The sequence below is a fragment of the Camellia sinensis genome, chromosome 7, assembly GCF_055761805.1.
Source record: "Camellia sinensis isolate YWXY chromosome 7, ASM5576180v1, whole genome shotgun sequence".
Taxonomy (NCBI): domain Eukaryota; kingdom Viridiplantae; phylum Streptophyta; class Magnoliopsida; order Ericales; family Theaceae; genus Camellia; species Camellia sinensis.
The window spans coordinates 150,804,100-150,824,964 of NC_138967.1; the positions used below are offsets into that span (position 1 = coordinate 150,804,100).

The window sequence follows — 20,865 nt, forward strand, 5'->3', positions numbered from 1 at the left end:
CACAAATAGTTAACTCTCTCTCTTTCCATCCTTTCCCAAGTATTTATTCCCTTCAATTTTCTTCATATTTATTTGCTTTAGGTTGCTTGAGATTTGTTTAAATTGCTTAATTTTTTTTAAAAAAATTTCTTGATTGCTTCTGTTAATTGCTTCATATTTGTTGATTTATAGCTTAATTTATGTTGAAATTTCTGTTCAAAATTGGTGAAACAATTTCTGTTTTTAAAAAAATAATCATTTTAAACAATTTGTTTCTGTAAACAAATTGTTGAAGGAGATTGAAGGGAGACCAATCTTACACTATTGTATGATTCCATTATCATGGATGTGCATTTTAAAGGACGAAGATGTGCATGCGGTTACTTTCTAACACCTTCTAGATATTAGGCATTTATATTGTTGTGAAGTTGATAGCATGCTTATTAAATCCAGTGGTGATTACTGAACATACTCTGGATTCTGATTATTGTCTCCAACATCATCTTCTTTTCTTTTGCTCAGTTCTTCTCCCTGCTGCTGCCCGCAACAATCAATCTGGCCTTTGTACACATTGCCTCTATTACTTATCTTTGTTTTTCATCTCTTATTCTTGGTGCTACTACTGGTCTCTCATGTAAGTAATTGTTGTTAGCTACTTTTACTGGTGCAAGTGTCATTTTGGACTTTAGTTTGTAAGTTAGCTTTAGACATACTTCTATTGTGTCCACTACTTTTGATTTTGGTGTAATGTTGTAATTTTTTTTTTCAATGTGACATTTTCTGAATTAAACATAAAAAAGAGCAAGATATAATACACGATTCATATACAATTTGACAACTATTCCTTGGTAATTCTCATATAATTTGATGCAAAGCTGAAAGGATATGTAGTGCATATGAATTATTTTTTTGGGAGAATGGTAACACAGACAGGTGTATAGAATAGAAGTATGGAGCACATCATCATTCTGTTCTAATGAACTTTATACATTGAAACTTATATTACATTGTGCATTATTATCTGAGTGTATGGTTCAGATTTTGCACCAATATTATGTATATGAATTGGAACCTCGATTGTCCAATGTGCTGAGATGGAACTTGTTCTTCATTGTTGCTGTGTGTTCTTTCTGAATCAAATATTTAGTATGGTATGACGTCACAGTAGATATACTTACGATATCTTCCTTAAAAAAGTGATAAAGTATGATCCATGTGTATGACTATCCTTCATAGCAATCTTTCGGGTAAATTATAACGACACCCCCTCTATTTGTTTGAAATCACACTATCACCCCCCTTGTTCCTTGAAATCAACACAAGTCAAAACTATTTAGTTAAAATGTCAAATGACTTTTATACCCTCATATGCCTTGGTAAACATTTCACCTAATCTATCCATAAACACGACCATGCTTGTTTTCTTTCTTTTTTTCAGAAAAAAAATTCAATTTTTTTTTTTGAAAAAGTAGAAACTAATTTAATAAAAATAAATATCAAAATATATTAAAAAAATTATTTATGGCCTCCCAAACATAAAATTATATAAAAATGTTCAGTCTTTATGTTGACATTAATGTTTCAAAAATGGATGTTCGAAAACTTTATTGATGTTAATTTATTCAGTGTTGATCTCATGTTTAATGGTTTTGTCTGAAACAGACAGGGAATCTGCTGCGCATTGCCATTTTTAACATTAGTTACATAAGAGGCCTTTTTCTTGAGAAATATTTCAATGATAAGTCTGTTATTTCCTTAAGGTGAGTTTGTCATCATCAGATTTACTTCAAGTTTTCTATGAAATTTAAGTTCTCATTGGTGAATATATTTGAACAATCATGAAATTATGAACAGAGATGAAGATCAAGAAGCTTACACCAATGGATGTAAAGTTTTGAAGACTAATTGATTGGATGGAGAAAGGCATGTAGATTTTGCTGATATGATACTTTTGTACACTCAAATGTTCTTACACTCTTCTTAATCTGTTTGTGTTTCTTAATTTTTGTAGGTGTTTATGATGCATTGCAGAAGAAATACCTAAGGACACTGTTGTTCTGTGTTTGTAAAGAAGTGGAAGGTTCAATGATTGAGGAATATGCATGTAAGATTTTAAGAATAGCCTATTGTAGACACCCCATTTTTGACCGTCCTCAAGACTTGGACGTCACCGTTGGAACATTTGGTTGTATCCTGCATAGAATTTGCTTTCAATATTGCATAAAATATGCTCCTGTTTCTTGCATAGAAAATGCTCGTATCTTTTGCATAGAAAATGCACTCTTCCATATTTGCATAGAAAATGCACCTCATTTGCATAGAACATGCATTCACTCGCACTATCTTGTGCACTTACACTTTGTATCTCACTAGCACTGTCTTGTGCATCTTGTGGTTGTATCTCACTCGCACTATTTTGTGCATTGCATATCAATCGCGCTGTTTAGCGTATCGCACTGTTCAGTGCATTTCAAATCAATCGCGCTGTTTAGCATATCGCACTGTTCAGTGCATTTCAAATCACTCGCGCTGTTTAGCGTATCGCACTGTTTAGTGCATTTCAATCGCGCTGTTTAGCGTATCGCACTGTGTAGCGTATAGCACTGTTCAGTGCATTTCAAATCAATCGCGCTGTGTAGCGTATCGCACTGTCTTGTGCATTTCAAAATCACTCGCGCTGTTTAGCGTATCGCACTATTTTGTGCAGTTTAATCACTCGCGCTATTTTGCGTATCGCACTGTTTTGTGCAGCTACATTCGCGCTATTTTGCGCACCTCAATCGCACTGTTTTGTGCAGTTTATCATTCGCGCTATTTTGCGCATTGCACTGTTTTGTGCAGTTTACATTTGTGCTATTTTGCGCATCGCACTGTTTTGTGCAGTTTACATTTCGCGCTATTTTATGCACCTCAATCGCACTTTCTTGTGCATTTCAAATCACTCGCACTGTCTTGTGCATTTCAAATCACTCGCGCTTTCTTGCGCATCGCACTGTTTTGTGCACCTTACTTGCATTTTGCAGGCATCCTATCGCGCTATCTTGCGCACCTCACTTGTACTTGTTAGTACATTGCATTGTTTTGAATACAAACCGGCTTCGCGTAGCGTATAAGTCCAATTGTCAAAGTCTTCTTTCATATCATTTGCATCCTGCCCTTGAACTACGCTGGTTTGATTCCTTGCAAAGGGATACGTAGGCAGCCTGCGGGCACAACCATTCATTCATTTGTATTTTGTTTGTTTGTCCAAGTCTTCGGCCTTGTCAAAAATAGGTCGTCTCTGGGTTTTGACATTCACTCCCGTCATTCTTATGACTTTCAAGTTCTGTCAAAGAGGGGCAACTGTAGACACCCCATTTTTGACCGTCCTCAAGACTTGGACGTCACCGTTGGAACATTTGGTGATTATCCATGTTTGTGTTCGTTTGGAGTTCCCGGAGGTCTCGGCTAAGCGCCTTGCCTCAGGATCCCCGAACTTGACTGTTCAGTGTCTGGTTTTGCACCAAACACTTGCATTTTTGCCTTGGAGGGGCAGGGAATGCCTTGTGAGGCATCCCCACACACCACCGGCCATAGCTAGAGGCCACCGGCTGGTTTTTGCTGCCATCGGCAATGTATATTGCCGGTCGGCACTATTTATTGCCGGTCGGCACTCCCTTTTGCCAAAATGGCATTTTTAAGCAGCCGACTACTGTTCATCTGCTTTTGCAGATATTTTATTACAGCTGTCTTGCATTTGGAGGGATCTCCCTCTTTAGAAGCTTCTCTTGTAAGCTTTACAAGACAAAAAAGCTCTATAAGAGGAGCCCTTCTCTCCCTTGCTTAGGGTTAGACACTTTAGAGAGTTTAGACAGCCATATTAGGGTTTTGAGTTCTAGGGTTAGGATCCATACACATTCTATCTCTATACCTCTCTCTTTTTACCTTTGTGTGTGTTTAATTGTGTTTGTGTCTTACTATTGCACACAAACACATAGTGTTTCACCTTCCTTTAGCTACTGAGGTTCTAAGGGGCTGGTTTTGGTGTTTTGGAGCCGGATTCAAGCCAAGGAGGGCTGTTGGAGCATCATTTGTGAAGGTGATCTACAAGGGTGAGAAACTTCCCTTTTATTCCCCATTTTTGCATTGCTTTTCTACCTATCTTAGAGCTGTTTTTGTGCTTAGTGTATAACATAAAAAAGTTCTGTTTTTTAGCCCTTTTGATTGTTTATTAAGAGTGTGTTGTGGTTTGGGTTTGTTTGACCCCTCCTAAGCCTTGTAAGGCTCCTTTTTGTGCTATTTTTTGCAAGTTTCGAGACTTTGGTGTTTGGGCCTCTTCACCACTGAAATCTTGAGGGATTTCAGTGGCGGAGATGGTGCCTTGAAGTCTCCAAAAGGGGAGGGCCACCCCCTCTCCTTGTCCTTGAAAGGGACCCCTTTTGGCCTCTTGAGGGAGCATCATGTTAGAGTGTGTATTGATCATGTCTTGGCTGTTTTCCATGCTTATTATGCCATGATATAACCTTGTTGTGTGTTGGTTTTGGTACACCATGCATACTTAGCATACCTACCATGTAATGCCTTGTTATTGCCTTAATATGCCTTAGGTTGTTAGCTTTTGCTCTAGCATGTTTTAGGCTTAGCCTTGTGAAGGTTTTGTGCTCATTTTGCCATGTTTTAGGTCTGTCCATAGTTGTTTGGGTTGATCTTGGCATGCGTAGTATAGCTCCTTTGTATTTGAGCTTGTATGCTTCAAGTATGTGAATGTGTAGTATGTGTTGCTTGCATCATTTCGGTGGTTTGGAACCACCCTACATGTTATTTCAGTCCCTTTGACATGCTCATATGTTTGCCTTGGATGCCTCTTTGAAGCTTTGGAAGCTTGCCTTGCATGCTCCATGTTTTAGCATTTATGCATGCCTTTAAATTCAAACCATCTAGATGCTATCTAGTTGGTCTTTTGGGCTTAGTTTCATGTGTTAAAACTCTGTTTTTGGTTGCCTAAGTCCTGCCATGTGTGGTCGTACTAAGTGTAGTCCATTGCCTCTTTGGTGAGCCTTGAATGCTTGGACCATTTATTGCATGCTTAGTCTATTTTGTTTGCTTGGTTTGGCACCATCTCAACATGATTTTCAATGTTTATCTTGCATGCCATTAGTCCACATTATGCCTCTTTCAAATGTGCTTGAGAGTCCTCCTTTTGTGCCTAAGTGTTGGCCCTTCATCATGTGCATGTGTGCATGTGTATTTGGTCCTTTATTTTGGTCACTTTGGCCATTGTTTTAGGCCTATTTAGAGTTGCCTAAATCATGTCTAAGTCCACCTTTTCATCAGTTTGCATTGCCTCATGTTTTCTTGTATGCTTGCATAAGTGTCTTGCCATGCCATGTTGCATCCTTAGCTTGCATGCCTAGGTTGCATTGCATCTTGCATGCATGCCTTGTTCCTTGACTTGGTGATAGGAATTGGGCCTTGGTTCGTTTGTTTGGTTTGCATTTCATTTGACATGAAAGTTGCACACTTGATTCTTTGGGCCATCATGCATGGAAATGCGTGATTGGCGGTCCGAGAATCGAGACACATGCCTTTTTGAGTCACTAACATGATAGGGGACATGATTGGTGCATACATTGCTTGAATTGTATTGCCATGCAAGTTCTGTCCTCTGCTGCTGTGAGTTACAGGTTCTGCAGGCATTCTTTGCCGACCGGCAGTATACATTGCCGACCGGCAGTAAATCACCAGCCGATGGATTCATTTTGTGCCGGTGACCACAATTCACTGCCGGTGGTAATTCTACTCAGCCGGTGGTGATTCCCAATATCCAGAGAGGCATCCTTGAGACTTTGGCAGTCTTCAGAGAGGCAGGGCAGGGAAAACAGAGGCGAACTATGCATGGCCGTGCACTTTCGAGCAGGACCCGAGCATGCGCCGCGTCTGGCTCCCCTCCGGAGGCGGTTTACTGCTTTTCCTAGTTTAAATTAGTTTGTTGACTGATTAGGCAATTTGTAATATTTAATTAGCTTGCGTAGTTAATTAATTTGTATTATTTATTTGGTCCCTCCGGGCGAGGGCAAATCTGTAATAAGTGTGTGTGAGTGGTGTGTATGTCTTCCAATCCCCACTTCTTTCTTCCCTTTTATTTACCTGCTTTGATGGTTAGTATTAGGGCACGTTTAAATTAGCATACCTCATGCAATGCATGCGTGCATTCATTCATTTGTCTTACATGCACTGGGCTCGGCGCATCATTCTAACTGCATCTGTATTTCAATTTCCAAATTGAATACGTGTTAGTTGTAGTATTTCACATGTCATCGTAGATTAGCCGAGCCTATCCTAATCACATTTTGCTTGTGTTGGATTAGTCATTTTAACATGAACTAGGACATGCATGTTTGCTAACTAGTTTATTGTTTTGGCACGGAGTACGATGTAAGTATTTTCGCTTTAGCATATTGCATGCGTGTGAATGTTGTCATGATAGTATGCTTACCATGTGGCTAAGTGCTTATATGAGATCAACCGTTTGAATGCCTGTGGGTGAAGGTTGGATTGTTTGAGTTGGAAAAACTCGTTGAAATCCGTGTTTTAGCCTACTTGCGAGTAGCAAATTCCAAAGCGCTTTTCAAAACAAACGGATATGCAACGCTTGTTTCCAAATTAGGCAATCTAGTCTATACTTGTTTGCTGCGCGCATAACATATTAATTCTAGGCTAACAACCGGAATAAGAACACATAACGTTTTCAAAATCGGATATCATGGTTAGTAGAGGCCGGTCTTCGGACCGGGTCAAAGGGGGTGCTCATAGCTGACCTTCCCCGATCGTACCCAAGCTCCCGAGCCAAGACAACTTTGGTGATGACGGACATGTGGCCTTCGGCACCGAGTCAGGGTTTCCTAAATTCCCCTATAAAAAAATATTTAGGTGGCGACTCTGTATCTGGCGAAGCAGTCCATGTTTGGCACTTCTTTTCAAAAAATCTGTTTCTCAAAACGATTTGCCGGATTTGGACTCTTTGGTTCAGATTAAGAACCGTGACACAAATCGAGTCCGAACTGTAGCGAGGCCCACGGGGACGTCTACAGTTTCTGGCGACTCTGCTGGGGATTTTAGAGAGCTTGACTCGAACTCATGATATCCTGTTTTGATTTCATTTATGTGTCTCTTTGCATTGCGTGTGCATTGGTGCGCCTAGGACACCGTGTTTGCCATCTGCCATTCCTGAACGGTTTGCCGGAGGCTTGTCTTGTCAAGACATGACCATAAGGCTAACCGGTTATGGGCTCTGACAGTGTGGGAACACAAACCTCGATTTTTACCGGGCCACCCTTTTGACCATTCGACCTAGTGCATATTCGGAATCCATAGTGACCATTCCAAGCTAGGACAGGTTGCTTACCCGATTATAGGTTGTTTGAAACCGCTGCGTGCGTAGTGAAACCCTAGTTCCTGACAAAATAGGACAGGGAAACCCTACCCCAACATAGGGGTGTTTTGGCTCTCACTTATCTGCTATGTGCTTTAGAGTATGCCTCTACAGGGAATGCATGTATCAGTTTGTAAGTTTGAGTATCAGGCTTGTGGGCATCAGCATCAGTATTTGGGGAATCAGTTTTACCCGAGGGTATCAATTTTGGGACAGATATTTGGGAAACAGTTATCAGTATTGAGTGCAGTCGTTCTGCTATCCGTTCCAGTGAAATTGAACTGAGATGCTGTCTGTTTTCTCTTTTGCAAGGTAGTCCTGGAACTATAGGTTCAGAAGGCTCCGATATCGCCGGGGTACATTGGACTAGTGTTGATAGACTTTGTTAGGTCAGAAATTCAATTCAAGGGCAACCAGTGTTCTTTCGCTGAGGCAAGGCAAAGAAAGGCCAGTCAGGGCTCACCGGTTCATCTGATCCGTCAGTCGCCAGTCACATCACCTTTGTTTAGACTCAGCAGACCATGATGGCCTAGGGTTCAGAAGAATTTGTGGCTGTGATAGCAGCGTTAAATCAGGGAACTACCATGCAAGCTGAGACCAGTATTGAAATGCAGCATCCATCTGGGGCATCTGCCTCACATCCAGCTTTGGGACCCCAGCCAAACTTTGACCCACTTCCGCTAGTTGAAGATTTGCAGTGTTCGAATCCTCGAGAAAGGTTGACTCAAGCTCAGGTGCTCAGACCCCTGGTGCAGCCTAATGAGAGGCTTTATTCCCTTGATGTTAATGAGCTCAATCCGACTGTAGTGAAGATTGCGAACCTTGAGAAGCAATTCAAAAAGGCACAGGGCCTTAACTCCATTCCCGACATTGAGGATGGGCACACCGAGGCTGCCGTACGGCTCCCAGACAGATTCAAAAGGCCATATATTGACCGTTTCGACGGGTCTGGAGATCCAATGGTACATATCCGACTTTTCTTGGATGTCTTAAAGCCGATGGGACTGACTAAGCCACAGAAACTCTCTTTGTATGGAAGAACCCTATCGGGTGTAGCAGCCACTTGGTACACTAAGTTGGAGCACAAAGTGAAGCAAGACTGGGAAGAATTGGCTGAGGCCTTTGTTGATCAGTATTCCTACAATACCCAAGTTGAAATGACCATGCAAGAGCTTGAAACAACCTGCCAGAACCCAACAGAGCCTTTTGTGGAATTTGTTGAAAGATGGAGAGCAAAGGCAGCACAGATGACAGATCAGCCTTCCGAGAGGGATCAAGTGCAGATGATGGTGCGAAACCTCGAGCACGATATGTTGCAAAAGTTGATAGTCGCTCCACTATTCACTTTCAAAAGTTTGCATGAACTGCGGGTTCAGGTCGAGAATGCGTTCAACAGTGGGATCATCCCCAGAACAAGTGAACCGACAAGGAGGGTGATTTCAAGGAGTACCAATGCTGGTAGTAGCACTATCCCCAAACCCACCGAAATCAATACAGTCGCCACAGCCGACCCTTTTGCCAATCCAAGCCTACAAACCGCCGGCCCAGCCCGAGCTCAGGGCAGAACTTTCACTCCCCTCTATATGAGCTTGACTAGCGCACTAAAAGCCTTGATGGACAGAGGGCATCTCAAACCCCTCGATCCTCAACCTCTGCCTGACCCACTTCCAGCCAGACATAATCCCTCTAAGTACTGTATGTACCATCAGCAGCGCGGTCATGGCACCGACCGTTGCTACCGCCTTCGTCATGAGGTCCAAAATCTCATCGACAACCAGACGATAGCTCCACCTTCAGATCCTAATGACCAAGTACATCATCCACATCTCAATCTGATCCACACACTGGCCGTCCCTTACGACCCCAGCATGTACATCACCCCAGTCCATCTACCCAGGCCTAATGTGTCTATCCCAGAGAGCCTGGACTTATGTATGATGGGTGCATCTGAACCCCAATCATCTCAAACCCACGAACCCACTACTTCTGAGCTGATGAAAATGATTGAAGACCTTCAGAGAACTGTGGCAGATCTGGCCTTTGGGGTTTTGGCCCCATCATCGACCACATCACGTACCAGGGAATTCATATCTAAAGGCTCCGCAACCTTGGGACGGGTTGCATTTGAAGAAGGCCAATCCCTTGGCAAAGTGAAGGCAAGTGGTAAGAACAAGGTAGGGGCAGGCATTGGTCCCCATGAACACCTTCAATGGGATATTGAGGCTTTGAAAGTCGAAGGGCTGAACAAACAGCAAGTACTCGCAGTTGTTGCAAAAATTGTAGATGACACTTTCGCCACTCAGAATGAGAGCAGTCTGAATCAAGAGGCAAGCCGGGAGAAGGGCCGCTGTACCAGGAATGTTCCTTTCAGCTCTAAACCCTTGCTCGAAAGAGATCAGCAAACCCAGACAGCGCTTACCAATACCTTTGCTGGTGCATCCAGCAAAACTCCACAAACCTCAAAACACCCACCTCGAGGCCAGAGGGTGTTCGCACCACTGTACATGTCTTTATCAGTGGCCTTGAGGGTCCTGATTAGAGAGGGGGATCTGAAACCCCTGGAGCCATGACCACTGCCAGATAGACTTCCTTCCTCCCATGATCCGACCAAGTACTGTGCCTTTCATCAGCAAGTTGGCCAAGTCACTGATGGTTGTTTCCATCTTCGCCATGAAATACAAGATCTGATTGACAATAAGGTCATCGTCGCACCAACTCAGCAAAGTCTATCAGCATTGGATCAGTGAACTTGGGGGATAATGTGAATATGTGATCGGGGGATGAACTAGCTGCGGGTGGCGCTCGATTTACTCCAAATGTGGCATGTGGCACACACTGTTTTGAGCATTTGTGAATGCTAGTTTCTGACTTGGGTACTTAGGTCAGTTTTTGTTGTGTTGTTTTGTGTCTGTCTCTTTGTTTTGAGTCAGTCTTTTTGTTTCGGGTCTGTCTTGTTGTATCGAGTCAGTCCTGTTTTGTTAGAGTCAGGTGATTCCGAGGATGTTACCTCGGGCATCACTATTTTGTTTTGTGTCTGTCTTTTCGCTTTCTTTTGAGTCTGTTTCTGCCATGTAGCCAGTTACATCAACAGTTATGAATGAAACAGCAGTGGTTTTTCATGCTTTTGTGCTTGCTTCTGCCTTGTGCCAGTGTTGCCAGAAAGTTTGAATGAAATGGTAGTACTTTTTGCCTACTCTTCTGCACCCCAAAATCATTGCATTGACCTAAGTTTTTCAAAACGTTTTGAACACTGCGGTGAAAACGAAGAGGAAGGAATTCCTTGGGTTTTGCAAAAATTGATCATTTGAGAGAAAGAGAGGCATGCTAAGCCTTTAATGATCGAGATCATGCTTGTTAATGTGAGTACTGAGAAGGATCCTGGCTTGATCCAGATTGGTTTCACACTGTCTTCAGCGCGAGCGACTAGTCGCTTTCTTAAAAGATTTCAAAAAAAAATGTTTTGCGCGATCCTGCGAAGACCTGTGTGGAACCGCTCTTGAGATTGTGCAGCCTAGGATCGCTCTCAGCCTCGAGACTTGACCCCTCATTTTCAAACCTTCGACTTAAATTCAGAATGGTCAATGGTCAACCATCAAAGGAGGCCTGTGTGGCCATATTTAAAGCAGCCCTCAAACTAAGGGCAAGAAAAGTCAGATCAAGGGGATCAGATGTCGCCAAAAAGAAGCTTGCAAAGCTAGATCAGAAATATCCCTGGAACTAGGGGCAAAAATGCTAGATGTGCTCGAAGAGCCGAAGATTGGTCGTCCTGCAAATCAATGAAGACTGGCAAGAATGCCAAACCCCAGAAGAGAAGAAAGAAAAAAGTATTGCTGAAGAACTACTGAGTTCCTATCCACAACACTAGGGGCAAATTCGGCCCCCATGGGATGGACTCCTGCATTGTCAGCGAACAACAGTCACTCTCCTGGATTCAGACGAATTCGAGATCTCAAAACCATTTGATATGGACAAAGCTACACTTTTACCCTTGGGAGGCTCGCTGGGTCGAAAACCCGGAAGGGCGACCCAGGCAAAAGTTAGAGCAAGGAAAAAAGGAAAAGAACAAAAAAAGAAGAAGAAGAAAAATGCAAAGAACAAAAAAGAAATGAAGAAAAGAAGAACAAAAAAGAAAAGAAAAAAAAGAAAGAAAAGAAAAGATGAAAAAAAAAAATGAAAAGAATTGAAAAGAAAAGAAAAACAGAGCTCGCAAGGTTGAAAACCCAGAAGGGCGGCCTTGGCAAAAGTTAGAGCGCAAAAGGAGAGGTTAAATACCCGAGTGTACCTTAACCCCGAACTACGTAAGGCTTGATTCTCATCTTTGGGATACGTAGGCAACTTCATTCCGAAGTCCAGCCGTAAAACACTTCAAAATCAACTGTGTCCATGTAATGTTTTTGATCATCTTTGCCTTCTCTATATCCGAGAGTTCGGTTGTCATCGTTACTCTGAGGAATGATTGCAATGCGCTGAGATGCTATCCAAATAAGGGGCAACTTTCCGTTGCCATACAATGTGCCGCGGTGCCATTCAAACAAGGGGCAACTTTCCGTTGCCGCGCAGCTCTTTTCAAGCAAGGGGCAATTTTCCTTCGGATCTGAAGTTGCGCATCTCAAGAGTAGGTTCCGTGCTTGTTGAGCATTGGCCGTTTGCAAAAATAATTTTTGAGAATTTTTATTGAGGTTGACTGATCTCTCGAAAATTATTCCATCTTTTCCAAAACTGGACCATTTCTTGGACCCAAAAAGAGAAAATTTTCAGTGCTCATAGCCTGACTTGCATGATTTTAAATCAGAAAATTGAACAAGCATGTTAATCTAACTCTCATTTTGGTCAAAATTTTTTTTTAGGAGAAAACTAAAACAAAATAATGAACTAGGGGCACAATTGAGTCAGGCTTCTTGTTTTTCTCCCGTTGTCAATGCATCTGCCAGAAAGGGCACTCTACCTGCCAGAAAAGGGCACCACTGAAGCTGACCGCAAAAGGGCAGAAAACTCTCACATCCTCCAAGCAACGAGGTATCAAACCAAGTGCGAAGCACAAATTGGAATGGATTAGGATATTCCACTCCTTTATCTGGACAGATTTGATCACGTCCAAACTCCCCAGCAGAACATCGTCAACCGATGTCAGCTGCAGATCTGCTACCCGTCCAGTTGTAGCACAGCCCCTCTCTGGTAGAAACTCACTGTTGTGAACAAGAAGAAGAATCTAACGGAATGCTAGGGGCAGGAGCCCGCAACTTTCTGTTTGTCCATCAACCACCCAGGGGAGGGATAAAAAAAGTGAGAGATTGAAGAATAGAGAGATGTGCGTTGAGAAAAAAAAAAGTGAGAAAAGGGCTTTTTCAGAAAAATAGAGCCTGAGGGCCGAGTGATGTGAGAATCACAAATGAGAAAGGGTGGGAAACAATACCCGGAGAAACTGGCTCCTCGTGCATCGAGAGGCCTCTCGCCTTTGTAACACAGCTGAGTGTTGTGTTTGTGCGTTTTGTTTGTCTCGTTTCTTGTTTTAAGTCATTTGAGTGTCAACAAATGTGTTTAGGTCATTTTACCTTGTTTTTCCTTTGTTGAGTTGTGTTTAGGTCGTTCTACCTTTGTTTCCCATTGTTGAGTTGTTTTGGCTGTGGTCAATTGTAGGTTTAATACCCGGTTGAGAACCCTTTTCTCATTTCAATTTCAAAAATCATCTTGTGCTCAGAGTACTGTGCCATTCTCCACATTTGTGCAAAATAGTATTTGTTCTTTCATAAGGCTGCAGGGTCCACCCCCGATAAGTGTGAACAGTAGAACAAGGACCTATCTGAAGCTATGTAGGTTCCAGACTGCAAAGCAAAAGAAAAAAAGAAAATTTGGAGCATCTTAGGGTGTTCCAGGTTTGGCAAGATCCGAGACTGCATTTCAGGTGCACCTCCCAGACCTCGCCATTTCTCTGGAGTATGAGTGTATCTCGACCCTAAGTGTAAGCCTGCTTCAAGTCAGAATGGCAATTAAAGCAGCAGCAGATGTTATCTCTTGCCAACATAAACAGGGTGTGGCCTTTTTGAGCTGAGTGTGTTACAAAGTCCTCCGAAAGGTAAATCGGAGGCACCAGAGTACATGTTTGATGCCCTTCCATTGCATAGAATGTGCACTTTCATATACACTTCTGTTACATGCATGCCGCGCAATGTTATGATTCATGCATAGAATATGCTTGCTTTCGATTCTGCATAGAATTTGCTTTCAATATTGCATAAAATATGCTCCTGTTTCTTGCATAGAAAATGCTCGTATCTTTTGCATAGAAAATGCACTCTTCCATATTTGCATAGAAAATGCACCTCATTTGCATAGAACATGCATTCACTCGCACTATCTTGTGCACTTACACTTTGTATCTCACTAGCACTGTCTTGTGCATCTTGTGGTTGTATCTCACTCGCACTATTTTGTGCATTGCATATCAATCGCGCTGTTTAGCGTATCGCACTGTTCAGTGCATTTCAAATCAATCGCGCTGTTTAGCATATCGCACTGTTCAGTGCATTTCAAATCACTCGCGCTGTTTAGCGTATCGCACTGTTTAGTGCATTTCAATCGCGCTGTTTAGCGTATCGCACTGTGTAGCGTATAGCACTGTTCAGTGCATTTCAAATCAATCGCGCTGTGTAGCGTATCGCACTGTCTTGTGCATTTCAAAATCACTCGCGCTGTTTAGCGTATCGCACTATTTTGTGCAGTTTAATCACTCGCGCTATTTTGCGTATCGCACTGTTTTGTGCAGCTACATTCGCGCTATTTTGCGCACCTCAATCGCACTGTTTTGTGCAGTTTATCATTCGCGCTATTTTGCGCATTGCACTGTTTTGTGCAGTTTACATTTGTGCTATTTTGCGCATCGCACTGTTTTGTGCAGTTTACATTTCGCGCTATTTTATGCACCTCAATCGCACTTTCTTGTGCATTTCAAATCACTCGCACTGTCTTGTGCATTTCAAATCACTCGCGCTTTCTTGCGCATCGCACTGTTTTGTGCACCTTACTTGCATTTTGCAGGCATCCTATCGCGCTATCTTGCGCACCTCACTTGTACTTGTTAGTACATTGCATTGTTTTGAATACAAACCGGCTTCGCGTAGCGTATAAGTCCAATTGTCAAAGTCTTCTTTCATATCATTTGCATCCTGCCCTTGAACTACGCTGGTTTGATTCCTTGCAAAGGGATACGTAGGCAGCCTGCGGGCACAACCATTCATTCATTTGTATTTTGTTTGTTTGTCCAAGTCTTCGGCCTTGTCAAAAATAGGTCGTCTCTGGGTTTTGACATTCACTCCCGTCATTCTTATGACTTTCAAGTTCTGTCAAAGAGGGGCAACTGTAGACACCCCATTTTTGACCGTCCTCAAGACTTGGACGTCACCGTTGGAACATTTGGTGATTATCCATGTTTGTGTTCGTTTGGAGTTCCCGGAGGTCTCGGCTAAGCGCCTTGCCTCAGGATCCCCGAACTTGACTGTTCAGTGTCTGGTTTTGCACCAAACACTTGCATTTTTGCCTTGGAGGGGCAGGGAATGCCTTGTGAGGCATCCCCACACACCACCGGCCATAGCTAGAGGCCACCGGCTGGTTTTTGCTGCCATCGGCAATGTATATTGCCGGTCGGCACTATTTATTGCCGGTCGGCACTCCCTTTTGCCAAAATGGCATTTTTAAGCAGCCGACTACTGTTCATCTGCTTTTGCAGATATTTTATTACAGCTGTCTTGCATTTGGAGGGATCTCCCTCTTTAGAAGCTTCTCTTGTAAGCTTTACAAGACAAAAAAGCTCTATAAGAGGAGCCCTTCTCTCCCTTGCTTAGGGTTAGACACTTTAGAGAGTTTAGACAGCCATATTAGGGTTTTGAGTTCTAGGGTTAGGATCCATACACATTCTATCTCTATACCTCTCTCTTTTTACCTTTGTGTGTGTTTAATTGTGTTTGTGTCTTACTATTGCACACAAACACATAGTGTTTCACCTTCCTTTAGCTACTGAGGTTCTAAGGGGCTGGTTTTGGTGTTTTGGAGCCGGATTCAAGCCAAGGAGGGCTGTTGGAGCATCATTTGTGAAGGTGATCTACAAGGGTGAGAAACTTCCCTTTTATTCCCCATTTTTGCATTGCTTTTCTACCTATCTTAGAGCTGTTTTTGTGCTTAGTGTATAACATAAAAAAGTTCTGTTTTTTAGCCCTTTTGATTGTTTATTAAGAGTGTGTTGTGGTTTGGGTTTGTTTGACCCCTCCTAAGCCTTGTAAGGCTCCTTTTTGTGCTATTTTTTGCAAGTTTCGAGACTTTGGTGTTTGGGCCTCTTCACCACTGAAATCTTGAGGGATTTCAGTGGCGGAGATGGTGCCTTGAAGTCTCCAAAAGGGGAGGGCCACCCCCTCTCCTTGTTGTCCTTGAAAGGGACCCCTTTTGGCCTCTTGAGGGAGCATCATGTTAGAGTGTGTATTGATCATGTCTTGGCTGTTTTCCATGCTTATTATGCCATGATATAACCTTGTTGTGTGTTGGTTTTGGTACACCATGCATACTTAGCATACCTACCATGTAATGCCTTGTTATTGCCTTAATATGCCTTAGGTTGTTAGCTTTTGCTCTAGCATGTTTTAGGCTTAGCCTTGTGAAGGTTTTGTGCTCATTTTGCCATGTTTTAGGTCTGTCCATAGTTGTTTGGGTTGATCTTGGCATGCGTAGTATAGCTCCTTTGTATTTGAGCTTGTATGCTTCAAGTATGTGAATGTGTAGTATGTGTTGCTTGCATCATTTCGGTGGTTTGGAACCACCCTACATGTTATTTCAGTCCCTTTGACATGCTCATATGTTTGCCTTGGATGCCTCTTTGAAGCTTTGGAAGCTTGCCTTGCATGCTCCATGTTTTAGCATTTATGCATGCCTTTAAATTCAAACCATCTAGATGCTATCTAGTTGGTCTTTTGGGCTTAGTTTCATGTGTTAAAACTCTGTTTTTGGTTGCCTAAGTCCTGCCATGTGTGGTCGTACTAAGTGTAGTCCATTGCCTCTTTGGTGAGCCTTGAATGCTTGGACCATTTATTGCATGCTTAGTCTATTTTGTTTGCTTGGTTTGGCACCATCTCAACATGATTTTCAATGTTTATCTTGCATGCCATTAGTCCACATTATGCCTCTTTCAAATGTGCTTGAGAGTCCTCCTTTTGTGCCTAAGTGTTGGCCCTTCATCATGTGCATGTGTGCATGTGTATTTGGTCCTTTATTTTGGTCACTTTGGCCATTGTTTTAGGCCTATTTAGAGTTGCCTAAATCATGTCTAAGTCCACCTTTTCATCAGTTTGCATTGCCTCATGTTTTCTTGTATGCTTGCATAAGTGTCTTGCCATGCCATGTTGCATCCTTAGCTTGCATGCCTAGGTTGCATTGCATCTTGCATGCATGCCTTGTTCCTTGACTTGGTGATAGGAATTGGGCCTTGGTTCGTTTGTTTGGTTTGCATTTCATTTGACATGAAAGTTGCACACTTGATTCTTTGGGCCATCATGCATGGAAATGCGTGATTGGCGGTCCGAGAATCGAGACACATGCCTTTTTGAGTCACTAACATGATAGGGGACATGATTGGTGCATACATTGCTTGAATTGTATTGCCATGCAAGTTCTATCCTCTGCTGCTGTGAGTTACAGGTTCTGCAGGCATTCTTTGCCGACCGGCAGTATACATTGCCGACCGGCAGTAAATCACCAGCCGATGGATTCATTTTGTGCCGGTGACCACAATTCACTGCCGGTGGTAATTCTACTCAGCCGGTGGTGATTCCCAATATCCAGAGAGGCATCCTTGAGACTTTGGCAGTCTTCAGAGAGGCAGGGCAGGGAAAACAGAGGCGAACTATGCATGGCCGTGCACTTTCGAGCAAGACCCGAGCATGCGCCGCGTCTGGCTCCCCTCCGGAGGCGGTTTACTGCTTTTCCTAGTTTAAATTAGTTTGTTGACTGATTAGGCAATTTGTAATATTTAATTAGCTTGCGTAGTTAATTAATTTGTATTATTTATTTGGTCCCTCCGGGCGAGGGCAAATCTGTAATAAGTGTGTGTGAGTGGTGTGTATGTCTTCCAATCCCCACTTCTTTCTTCCCTTTTATTTACCTACTTTGATGGTTAGTATTAGGGCACGTTTAAATTAGCATACCTCATGCAATGCATGCGTGCATTCATTCATTTGTCTTACATGCACCAGGCTCGGCGCATCATTCTAACTGCATCTGTATTTCAATTTCCAAATTGAATACGTGTTAGTTGTAGTATTTCACATGTCATCGTAGATTAGCCGAGCCTATCCTAATCACATTTTGCTTGTGTTGCATTAGTCATTTTAACATGAACTAGGACATGCATGTTTGCTAACTAGTTTATTGTTTTGGCACGGAGTACGATGTAAGTATTTTCGCTTTAGCATATTGCATGCGTGTGAATGTTGTCATGATAGTATGCTTACCATGTGGCTAAGTGCTTATATGAGATAAACTGTTTGAATGCCTGTGGGTGAAGGTTGGATTGTTTGAGTTGGAAAAATTCGTTGAAATCCGTGTTTTAGCCTACTTGCGAGTAGCAAATTCCAAAGCGCTTTTCAAAACAAACGAATATGCAACGCTTGTTTCCAAATTAGGCAATCTAGTCTATACTTGTTTGCTGCGCGTATAACATATTAATTCTAGGCTAATAATCGGAATAAGAACACATAACGTTTTCAAAATCGGATATCATGGTTAGTAGAGGCCGGTCTTCGGATCGGGCGAAAGGGGGTGCTCATAGCTGACCTTCCCCGATCGTACCCAAGCTCCCGAGCCAAGACAACTTTGGTGATGACGAACATGTGGCCTTCGGCACCGAGTCAGGGTTTCCTAAATTCCCCTATAAAAAAATATTTAGGTGGCGACTCTGTATCTAGCGAAGCAGTCCATGTTTGACACTTCTTTTCAAAAAATCTGTTTCTCAAAACGATTTGCCGGATTTGGACTCTTTAGTTCAGATTAAGAACTGTGACACAAATCGAGTCCGAACTGTAGCGAGGCCCACGGGGACGTCTACACCTATCCCTTGGAACTATCAATGATTGCCAAGAAAATATGCAGAAGTAACTGTTAATGACTCTGCTCTATGGCAATGTCTGTGCCAATCTTTTAGTATATGTAGATTTCCTTCGATGCGTTATTAGAATTAGTAAATAAATTTATATTTCTTCTGCTGCGGTTGCTTTCAGTTACTCTAATTCTGAAAGCCAAGAGGTTTCAATGAAGATCAATTGCACTGTGATTGATGATGCCACTGGTGCTAGAAAGGTCTGTACACCTTATCATTTTTATATAATTTCTCTTTCATGTTTCTAAGAATCTAATATATATGTTTAGCTTCTTTGCGAATGTCTACACTAGCAGTGGTAGTTGACTTATTTTCTTTTTTAGATTCTTCTGGATTTCTGGCATGTCCTGATAATTTTAAGTACACTACTTTGTTGTGCAAACATTGTACCAATTATCCATGTAGTACAATTCTTTGTTTTCTTTCTCTCTCATGCCAGTTTTTTTTTTCTTGATTTTTCATAGTTTTTCTCTTTCTTCTGTCCTTCATTTATTTTCTATTCAAACCTGACCGAAAGAAATGTCATATTTGTTTCACATTATTGAATTAGCAGACATTCACTGATGTAGATGTTGTTGAGTGTGGATTAGACTGCTATAGCCACATCTGGTGCATTTGTGTTTCTTAGATTTCTTGCTAACTGCTTGTTTAAGCTTATTAATTTTGAAGTTTATAATTTGGCATGTTTGATCTAATGTACAGGTATTTAGTGATGCTGTGGTACAACTCTTCTTCTTCTTCTTTTATTATTATTATTATTATTATTATTATTATTATTATGTTAACATCTCTGATTATATTCCTCATACAGTTATAGCCTTATAACTCCTCTTTTTTTTTTTTTCAATTTTTTTTTTCCTTCTGCAATTATGCTAAAACATGTCTTGTTTCTCATATTTTTAGATGAATTATGAGGACTTTTGCCATATTGCCTATTTGTGTACAGAACAAATAGGCCCTAAATGTCGATGCTTTTTCAGTTCGTCAAACTTCATGAAGTTCGAGAAAGATGAGTCAGGAAGAATTGCCATCCTGCCATTTTTCCTTTATGTTATGCGTACGTTGTGTCTTGCTTTTCTATGCATAACAATGTCTTGTTTTCTGTACGTGTCTAACATGTGTAATTAGATATTCACCCATAAAGTGTATTAAGTAATTTGAGTTAATAAGGCCTCTTAATACCAAGGTGCCTAATTATTGCAAAAAATTATTATATTAATTTTTTCTTTGATAAGTAACAATAGTAAAATGAGTAACACAAGTATATAGGAAAATAGAAACTTAACCACCACCACCTCCACCACCACTAATAGCATAAACTTCATATGCAAAAGAAAGGATTCAGAACAATAGATAAACAAAGAGTGACTGGTGTGAACTTCAACATAAAGACAACAGGCAACATAGCATACAGATTTTATCGTTTTACATGTAGTTGGTGACATTAACAGCTGTCATTAAGCCACTTTGTTCTGAATTGATTCCCAAGGGTGTGTGCTTTGCCTTGATTGATTTTAGGATTTGATTATGTGTTGTTTATTCGAGGAAGAAAAATAAAAAATGAATAAGAGAGCATGATCCTTCCTGTAACAAAATATCTCTGATAAATTACAACATTAATAAGTTGCCCATCAGTTCCAAATATTTTTTATATTATTGGTTTTACTTATGTCAAATAGAATATTGAAATATAGAAGTTGGAGAAAAGATGAGAGCATCTGCAATGGAGTGGCTAAAAATGTGTTTTATTGAGAATCTGTTTGACGTGGTTATGATTCATGTGATGATTGTCAACACTTATACTATGCTTCTTGTGGCAGGTTCTGATGAACTTAACAAATGACAACCCTGTGTGCTGTTAGCAAATTGCTGCCTGTGGAGGACGGGGGAAACCTTGTCTTCATTGATTGCTGGTCACTTTCCATCATTCAGTTCATCTTTGCCTCCCTTTAGCAATATAAGAAATGATACCTTGTTGTCCAAGTCTTAAGACATTTGAAAGGGTGTGATCGGTCGGACTTTATCTTTTGTAAGACTAGAATAATCTCTACAAATAGTTAGTTTATTCATATGCTTCTAGCGGTTTCTGAATTAATTTTTGTTTTCATTTTTCAGGTTAGAAATTCTTGGAGAGAGCAAAATATGGTTAAAGAATTCAAGAACTTAGTTTTTTAAGTTTTTTCATTTTTTAATATATGTAAGCATGGTTTAAAATTTTTTATTTAATTCATTTGTATATACTTTTGAACATATTTAATTTTCATTTATGAAATATATGACGTTATTCTATTCAATACATGATTGTGATTCAAATTATAGTATATAGTGTGTATTACATTCT

The 20,865-nt window shown here is 41.3% G+C and overlaps 1 long non-coding RNA gene across 1 annotated transcript; it reads left to right on the forward strand.

Moving 5' to 3' along the window:
* Nucleotides 1–305: 305 nt before the first annotated feature.
* On the forward strand, nucleotides 306–19,693 carry LOC145795379 (uncharacterized). The gene is made up of 5 exons (XR_014336185.1): nucleotides 306–613; nucleotides 1,642–1,902; nucleotides 1,991–2,083; nucleotides 18,646–18,724; nucleotides 19,428–19,693. It is a non-coding gene; the product is annotated as an uncharacterized LOC145795379 (long non-coding RNA).
* The last annotated feature ends 1,172 nt before the right edge of the window (nucleotides 19,694–20,865 follow it).